The following is a 9,311-nucleotide window of genomic DNA, read 5'->3' as shown; positions in this document are numbered from 1 at the left end:
AACACACGATTATTTTACTATACCTATCCATTATTAGCCTGTAAGAGTCCATTTTTAAAATAATGGATACTTTAAGAATGGACAGGTACAGGTTAATAATGGACAGGTATAGTAACAACCTTGTACGTTGAGAGGTGTGAATACATCAGTCTTTGAAATTCGAAAGTTTCGAAATATATTAAAACTGCAACGTGTTTTTTTTTCAGAATTTGTAGCTGCAATAAAAAAACCCTTATGTGGAACGTATGCTATTTAACCCAATGTTTGTTTGTTTGTTTTAGGTTTAACGCCGTTTCTCAACAGTATTTTAGTCATGTAACGGCGGGCAGTTAACCTAACCAGTGTTCCTGGATTCTGTACCATGTGTTCATACGGCGGTGCACATGGAACCTTAAATGATGCACAAAGTGCAATTCCTTGAAAAGCGGATAAAATAATGGCTGGGCTCTAAACGAGAAAACCATGGGCAGAATTAAACTGGAAACCAATAGCTCTACTTATTCTTTGAATAGTCCAGCTAAAACACCTGGTTAAATTTTTTTGTCATAACTGACATTCAGAAATGTGCAATTTCACATTTCTACTTCAAAGACAAACAAACAAAAAACCACACTAAAAACGTCAAATTTCTTATCGTTTTACTGCATGTTTGGGTATTTCGGTATACAGCGAAATTTGGCCGCAATGATTTTAATTTAACAATACATTATTTTGTTTTTAACTTTCATAACTAGTAAACGTCTCGTATAATACGTGTTATTGTCTTCTAATAAAATTGATAGAAAACAATGTAATTGCGAGATAAGAACGGTTGTTTTGTAATAATGATATAAAATACATATACATACATTTTAGAATGTCTTCACCTGGACCTGTCATCTATATAAAACTGCAAACTCAGCACGAACAAAGCGTGGAAAACTATTAATACATACATCATAAGGCCAAGCTAAATTTTACTTTTTGTAAAGATACTTCAAATCATATGTAAATATGACAAAACGTGATGTGTTCGAAACTGTCCTAAAAATCAGCACTGCATATCATTAGTGTTAAAAAAAATCTTTTCATTGCAATAAATATTTCATGCAATCTTATTTAAACTTTATTTGACTTGGTATTTTTACTTAGCACAGAGACACAAATCAATGATTTGTCTTTGCCTCAAAGAGGACAATATTAGGGACATTATATAATATCACGACAATCTTGATTTATTCGAGAGGACCGTGTTTTAAGTCAGAGAAAAGCCTCAAACTATCCATTATGTGAAAGAATGGACAATCTCGGCGCGTTGCGCCTCGATTTGTCCATTCTTTCACATAATGGACAGTTTTCGGCTTTTCTCCTTTACTTAAATGATCAATATACTTGGTTAATATAAGAAATGCATCAGTTACATCAGTTACAAACAAAACGAATTTTTTGTGCTTGCTGCTGTTTAGCGTTTTTACGTCTCTCGGTTAGAATTAAGGACAAACAAATTATGTTGAATTATTTTAAATATTATCTTTTTTTGAATGATGTATCGCTTAAGCTTACCTGCAGGAACCCAAAGAGCACAATCAAGTTTCCTTTGCAAAGATAATATGTGCTCTTCATTGTGATCATAACTTAAAAACGAGACTTATCGCTATGTTGTAAAATTTTGAAACGGGCCTTTAGTTTTATTGGTCTAAATACTGCCAATAGTGGATGCAATGCCTTAAATTAGTTTCTCATAACACGTATATGTACACGTTAAATGGTTTAGATTTGTTAAGATTTGGTGTTTTTAAAATGCATTTTAAAAGTGTACAGTATGGCTAAGTTGTGCACAAATTGAAGTGTTTTGCAATAAAAAATATTGTCTTACTGTACTGTAATTGAACAGTACAAAAACTTCGTTATTATGTATTTTTGTCGTGATGTACATTTAATACCTAGCAGTAAATATAAATAACTTGTGTCAAATCTTATGAGTCATTGTTATTATTTTTCATGAAAACTAGTTGTTAGATACATCTAAAAATTACACTTGCATTTGATCAGTTTCGAATACCTCTGAAATAACTGATCAGATGTTGGAATACTGATTATATATATGTCTCATCCCTAGTGAGAAATTCTTTAACCTCGTTTCATCTGCATTTGTATTGATTTTTAGAACATTTCACCTTTTGGGATTTTTGCACTTAATTTCACTGAAAACTTCTTAGTGAAATGATCACTGATGCAGATATTTAAGAAACTGTATATCTCGAATATTCTGCTAAAATGGCTGCTACAGTAGCAATGTTAGGAGGGGGTGCTTGGGATTTAGGCGCTCTTCGTGAGGTAGAACTTGTATTCTAGAGTCTCCCTTATTAAATACCCTTACCCACCAAGAAACAGGGGCTTTGGATTGGGAAGAATCACCGTAAACCGTTTTAAATTCTTGCAGAACTGCTTGGCTGGTACATAGAACAACGCATTTTTATGTCGGAATTTTTCAATGTACATAACTTTTGAGATTCTTAGAAGTCCATATGAAAAATCATGCTTGTACTTGTAAAAGTATCTACGGAAGCGTTTTAGACTCAGAGTTTTCTAAATACTCCTGGTATTGCATGGTCAATGTATTAATGAACATTAGGGCCAAGGTCTCTGTCGAATTACTATTGTTTGCTTTGATAAATGATGTACAAAACTCTTGGACCTTAAGCTCTTGGTTACTTTTTTGAAGATTTAATGCTGAAACACTTAAGCCGGAAACGCTGCCCGAGTTTAAATTGAACCAGCACGATTAGACTGATAAGGCGGTATTCTAGCTATTTTTTGGAGGCCGCACCCAGGTTCCACGCATGTGGAGAAACTTAGATTCAGCAAACCCAACGAGTACTTTTCTAACATGTAGACGCTGTAAAACAAACAACTCAAACTTTGATATGGTAAGAAAGTAAATAAATCTGCATTAGAAAGCTATAGAACTTGCCTCGTCGTCATGACATTTTCAGTTTCGGCATGCAAACTGCTAATATAAATCGAGTCATATCATAATTTTATTGATCAGTCACAAAGCTACCTTTCCAATCACACATGTTACTTACCGAACGTTAACAACGGAAATGAATTGACAGTGTTCATGTAATGTAGTTAATACCACTCAAAATCAAGTAGACAGCCAAATACCAACACTTCTGAATACCTTACGACTTTGTTCTTGATCTGACCTGAATAAAAGTTCACGTTTTCCACTTTGTCTTATCATGACTTACATTTACTGACTCTTTATATATATATACCCTTCGAAAGATAGCAATCAATTTACAATCAATGTAGTATCAGATGTTTTTATTACTTCTTTTATACATGTACGCCCATTTACTATACGATCAGATATTTTCTCGAAAGGTTCAAACTTCACTTTTTCAAAACTAGAATTAGTTCTTAAGATAAAATAATCATGATGTGATCAGCTTATGAACATTTTTTATCAATAGCACATTCGAGAAAAAAATAGTTTGCCAATATAGGAAACGTAAATAAATTGCAAAAATTTCTGATCTTTGAGTAAGCGTTACTCACATATCTTTTCTTTGTAACAATGATTTTTAGTGTACTCTTGATTCCTTGCCTATGGATACTATGATATATAAGAATATTTTTGATAAATGATCTTCTTTCGTACTTTATTTAATTATGGTAAATTATTCCCATCGTTAGAGATGATGTTTCCGTTGTGTACTTGTGTAGGATGATATATCATAACAATATAAAGTATTCAAAGCAATCGTTTATTGATCTTACAAAAATGTATTCAACACATGTTATTTCATTAAACAGAAGATCTGCGATCAATTGATACACTGATATTTGCACATTTATTTTCATGAATAGACTTACCACTGTTAAGTTACAATTTCCTTTTTTTTCTATACATAGATCTACTTTCAAATGAGCAACATTGTTTAATCATGTTCATCAGGCTTTCGATAGGAATAATACCTAATGTGAAAGACTCTCATTCATAGATTACTGAGCTCATATAAGCATCAAGTATTTGAACGAACAAAGCAAAACAAATGTTTAAAAACATTGACCTTTACTTAACTCTTAGGTATAAAGAAATAAACAAATCTAGAAAATTTGAAAAGGCAATGCAAATGTTGTGTATTCGTTAAGTCTACACTGAATTCTAGGTATTACTCACATACCATCTACCGGCCAGTTTCATACAGTGATTTACGTTTTGAACCATCAACGCAATAGTTACATTAAGTTCAACATGAATTCAAATGTGGAAACGTAGTCACAGATTAAACAAGAAGAAGCTCATTTGACAGTTAAACAGTTGCTTTAGAATATTTATTCAAAATATCTATGAACAAAGAAATATAAATAAAATCCAAACAGCTCATATTCCTGGGCTCATATAGCCACATAATAACACATTTTCTCTAATGTTAACTTTTGTGCTGAAATATCGACATTTTTTTCAGCTACCATAGACAAAGTCAGTTTGACAAACGTCTTTTAAACATCAACGTCTAAGTATTTACACACTTGCAAAATACCAAATATATACAATGGCTTTTTCACTCTCATGATGTTTTCTCACTTTAACAAGGCAAAAAGTCAAATATTATTTTATATAAACAACTGTTTTATCCATATCAAATGGTAATGTCAATGCAGGCTTTTCCTGTTGTCACCTTCAGGTTTGTTTTGTAATTATATAAATGATATTCTGTTATAAACGTATTTTAATACATAAGATGTAAATACAATCTGTAAAAAATGCGTATTAAAGGCATTAGAACAAATCTTAATTTGTGTATTTACAAAGGCGGAAAAAGTAATTTGCACTATCAAATTAAATCATTTATTCTTTGAATTCTGAAAGACATTTCGCTTTATATGTTTTCATTTTTCATGTCATTTAAATGTAAATACATGCTTGCGTAGGTAAGGTTTCATAACAAAGTGGATTCTATCTTTTAATTTCAGTTTAAGTTCAGAAATTCATTTCGTAAAATGTGATATTGAAAAAAAGTGACTTTGTTGTTCTAAAATGTATACGACAATAAAAATAGTATACACTTCTAATATATTTCGAAGTACTGCAAAGCAAAAACGACTCTGATTAAACTAAGAACAACATGTTGTCCATTAACAAGAGTCATCAGGTAACTGATGTATGCTCCGCGAAGATATTCGGGACTGAGAAAGTCTGCCGATAATAAATCAGTAGTTTTAAAACTATTTTTATTAAATAGGATGCGAGGGGGTGCGTTTATGTTAGTTTAAACTGTAGTACATCTTTATCCCGACAATATTCTCAAATTAACTTAATAGCAATGCATTGCTATATGTTTGGGCAAGCTCTAACAGGATTAATACGTATAGGAAAACGTAGCATTTTGTAAACTTTCAATTGGTCATAGCTCATAACTCAGACACAGTACATGTATGTCCTGATAATAAACCTTTCTGTAAGTTAGGGAAAAATCTTTTGATACTGTTGTAGGAGTTAACCGGATAAGGTTGATATATGTATTGGGAATATGTAGCATTCTGTATAGTTTCAAAAGGTTATAACTCCTAACACACACACGCGCGTTCATGTCATAAATATGTATGTCTGTAAGTTTGAGCCAGACTTCTTGGAAACGGAAAGAGGACTTAAACAGACAAAGTTTATATTGTGCAATATTCAGAGTTTTGTAAATTTCAAAGGGCCATACCTCATCTGAGCATGATATATTCATGTACTTCATAGTAATACAGTTCTTTCAAGTTTGGGTTAAATCCTTTAAAAACGTTCCAAAAAGATATCGTGACAGACGGACGGACTACATGTATATGAACCCGACACCCCCAATTCCGCAAAGTATCAAGGAATAAAAAAAAAACATAGTTTAATTGTAAAAAGAAAATATTGTCATAAAGTACCACTATATATAAACGAGTCTGGGATATAGTATTAGGCAACGATATGTAAAATGTTAATAAGTAATGTAGGGTTAAAAATCTATTTCGCAAACATATTTTCTTCTGTTGAAATCCTTTGTTTTCTTTTCAATACTAGAGTTCGCCTGAAAGAAAGAAAGTTTACGTAAGTTACGTAAAGAGTATGATAATACAACATAAAAACATCAGTCTGAAAAGTCTAACATATTACTGAGTATGAATTCCCGTACAGAAACGTAACAAGTTTAAAGTATTATTTGATAAAATATCCAGTCGGGCGGAAAAATACTAAACAATGCCTTGCAAGCATCAGCTAATATGATTACCGTTGTGCATAGCAAAATATGCACAAAGCAACGTGTCTCTCAAGTTTTACCATGATATGTGAAAGCATGTTGTTGAGTAAAATCATATTTGAAAAGAAAGCAAATTGATGACCAGCTCCATTACATAGTACGTCCATTAGATAATAAAGAATGACAATGACTGTGATCTTTGAGTAAGAAACCTCAATAGTTTATATGAGTCTATGTGAATGTACTAATGCTCACTTTCACTTACTGACCTCAAAATCATTAGAGGTTAATAATGTGCCTGCTAAGTTCAGAGGTCGTAGATCAAATCATTCTCAAGATATTGTGCGAAACGATTTTTGTACTAACAGTCAATGTGACCTTGATCTTTGCCCAACTGACCGTAAAATTAATAGTGATCAATTACTGCTCAGACCAATGTGCATATCAAATTTGAGGACCATAGGTTAAAGCATTCTTAAGTACTTGAATGGAACGAAATTGTAAAAAATGTGAAAAAAGTAATAATATACCACATCAACCGTTACCTGTTTTCTATAATAAAACAATAGGAAATTGAATTGATAAATAATAACATTAATTATGGATAATTTTCTTTTACCTTGGATAAAGAATATGTAATAAAACAACATTTACAATATATCCTACAGTTAACATTACCTTTAGAGTACTTTAAAGAAGGTCAGCATTAGGGATGCGCCAACAATGTAAAATGCAATCCGTTGAGACTCAGCCGATGAATCTAGACAAAGACTAAATGGACTTTAGGCACATTACAAATAACTGCATTACATTTAGATTAAAACGTTTATTCAATAATAAATAATCTGCAATAAAATGTTGAGTATAGAAAGATTATTACATATGCCGAAGCAAAACTATTTTAGGAAAAATGTTTACTCTGATAGAAGTACTTGTAATTGTTTTGCTAGGAAAAAGAAACGGTTAACATATTGACAGGTTTAATTTCCTGCGTGATGAGTTGTGACAATGCACAATGTTTTCGTTTAACTTTTAACTTGTTTACGCAAATATCAAGTTCCAAAGCAGTTTGTAAATTAAAGTAATTACTAGATTCTATCTGGTACTTTTACGATGTGCATTTTTATTTAAGTTGTCGATAAATTACATCTTTATAAGAAAATTAATGTCATACTTTTTTTCTTGGAAGAGTATTGTTAATCGTTTAAAACAAACTGCTAGCAATATGTAGACTAGTTTTAAATGAAGTATCGTTGCAAGTTTTTTAATTAAATGGCGAAGATTTAACATGTGTATTTTACATATGTAATAATGAATAGATGTTTCTAACTCTTGAAATTCAGACCATCCTAGGATATGCTGCCATCATAAGTTCCATTAAAATATTAACAATTAAAGATGTTTTCCAATTCACTCAAAACACAAAATTGAATTTACCTGCTAGACATTGGTCATTATCATTGTGAAAACCTGATATGCATGCACAGGTCATGATGCTAGAACTTTTGCATTCTGAATTTTTTACGTTGCATGCTGTAGATGCATTTGCAGTAGTACATGCTGCGCCAATGACTGCAAATAAAGTAAATCATTACTTAGCAAGGGTTTCAGGAAATTTCTTTGCTTACCTGGCTCGGAAAAATAAGGTTAAAAGATAACTAAAGGGAAAAGTTACACATGCGTATATTGACGTCAAATTTTGACGTTGTTATGTATGAGCGATTTTTATTTTACAGTATCTTATAATATATTGCTAACGGTATGCAAGAAAAATGATCTAACATGACTGCCTGAGTTGTCACTTGGGTTTGGGACATACACAGGCAGTCATATAAGATCATTATTATATATATGTCAACTATATACTCAATATAATATTGGCATGCGTTGATTGTTAGATGAAAGTCGCGTCATTTTTACTTTAACTAGACTGGTTCTTCAGTTTTGTGGCATTTTCATTGTAAAGTACTCTTTGCAATATTTATATGTCCATGTGTTTATAACTTGCATGAAAGTTTATAGATATTTGACATACATGGACTGCAGTTTCACGTATTAATATGCAGATCTAGAATAAACTTTAAACTACATGAATATGGACAAAATATATAAGCAAACATATCTTCAACTGAAACATCTTATATTTACCTTTAGGTTTACATTGACCACTGTCGACTTTGTGTTTAGCCGGACATTCACAAGTATTGCTGCCAGTTGTATTGCATATTGACTTAGCTACAGCAACACAATCCGTTTTAGTTGTGCATTTGTCTCCTATACCTGCAAAGGTATGTTTCTTTGAATAAACATAGAAAAAGCATGGTTTTATAATGAGAGTAAGAGACATATATATATTGAAACACATCGAATGATATTACAATCCACGTATTGAAATATAAACAAGAGAATATTCAATTGTTAAAATTTAATGTCATTGGCCTCATTATATTTTCTTTCTATCGTGACGATGCAATTTAAACCAGTATTGTACTGCGTGATTTGATATGCACTCATTCTCTTAATTTTATATAGCAATATCCGAAACCTACAGCCCACAATCGCAATATTGTTTTTGTACTGGACTAGAGTCCAAAAACACCTAGATCTGGGACAACTCTTCCGACTCTTAACTGCAAAGACTTATTCGGGATTACTTCTCTTGACTATCACGTTTCGTCATTAAAGGAAAGAACTTTCTTTTTTCTTAACAAAACAGGTATTTGAACATTCTATTTCCTTGAACATTTTAAATCCTATGATTAAAGTTTCGGGTCAAAAGTTGATGAAAAGTTGTTTTTGAACATTTTAGGCACTGTGAGTGAAAATACCAGTTCTAAATGTTGAAAAGTCAGTCTGATATAGGATGTCAATTTTTGGGGCTCGTAGATATAAATACCAAACATGGAAACTTACACATATAACATAAACATATGTATTGTGAGATACGATTATTATAAATTTAAGGTTTAGCAGTAAATCATCAAATCACAGAAATGTTTGGTAAAGGAACAATATTTTTACCAATAAATCTACCTGTCTAATACATGTTTTACCTTACTGTCCTGTACCATTGGATACTTAAAA

General features: G+C 31.7%; 1 long non-coding RNA gene across 1 annotated transcript; it reads right to left on the bottom strand.

The window, feature by feature from the left end:
- Positions 1-3,747: 3,747 nt before the first annotated feature.
- Positions 3,748-8,509, bottom strand: LOC128552601 (uncharacterized). The gene is made up of 4 exons (XR_008369118.1): positions 8,376-8,509; positions 7,665-7,799; positions 6,906-6,987; positions 3,748-6,056 (listed from the first exon to the last, which is right to left on the bottom strand). It is a non-coding gene; the product is annotated as an uncharacterized LOC128552601 (long non-coding RNA).
- Between the last annotated feature and the right edge of the window lie 802 nt (positions 8,510-9,311).

This window comes from Mercenaria mercenaria, unplaced genomic scaffold (assembly GCF_021730395.1).
Source record: "Mercenaria mercenaria strain notata unplaced genomic scaffold, MADL_Memer_1 contig_2940, whole genome shotgun sequence".
Lineage (NCBI taxonomy): Eukaryota > Metazoa > Mollusca > Bivalvia > Venerida > Veneridae > Mercenaria > Mercenaria mercenaria.
Note: the sequence above shows the minus strand (reverse complement) of the source record. Positions and strands in the feature narration are given on the sequence as shown.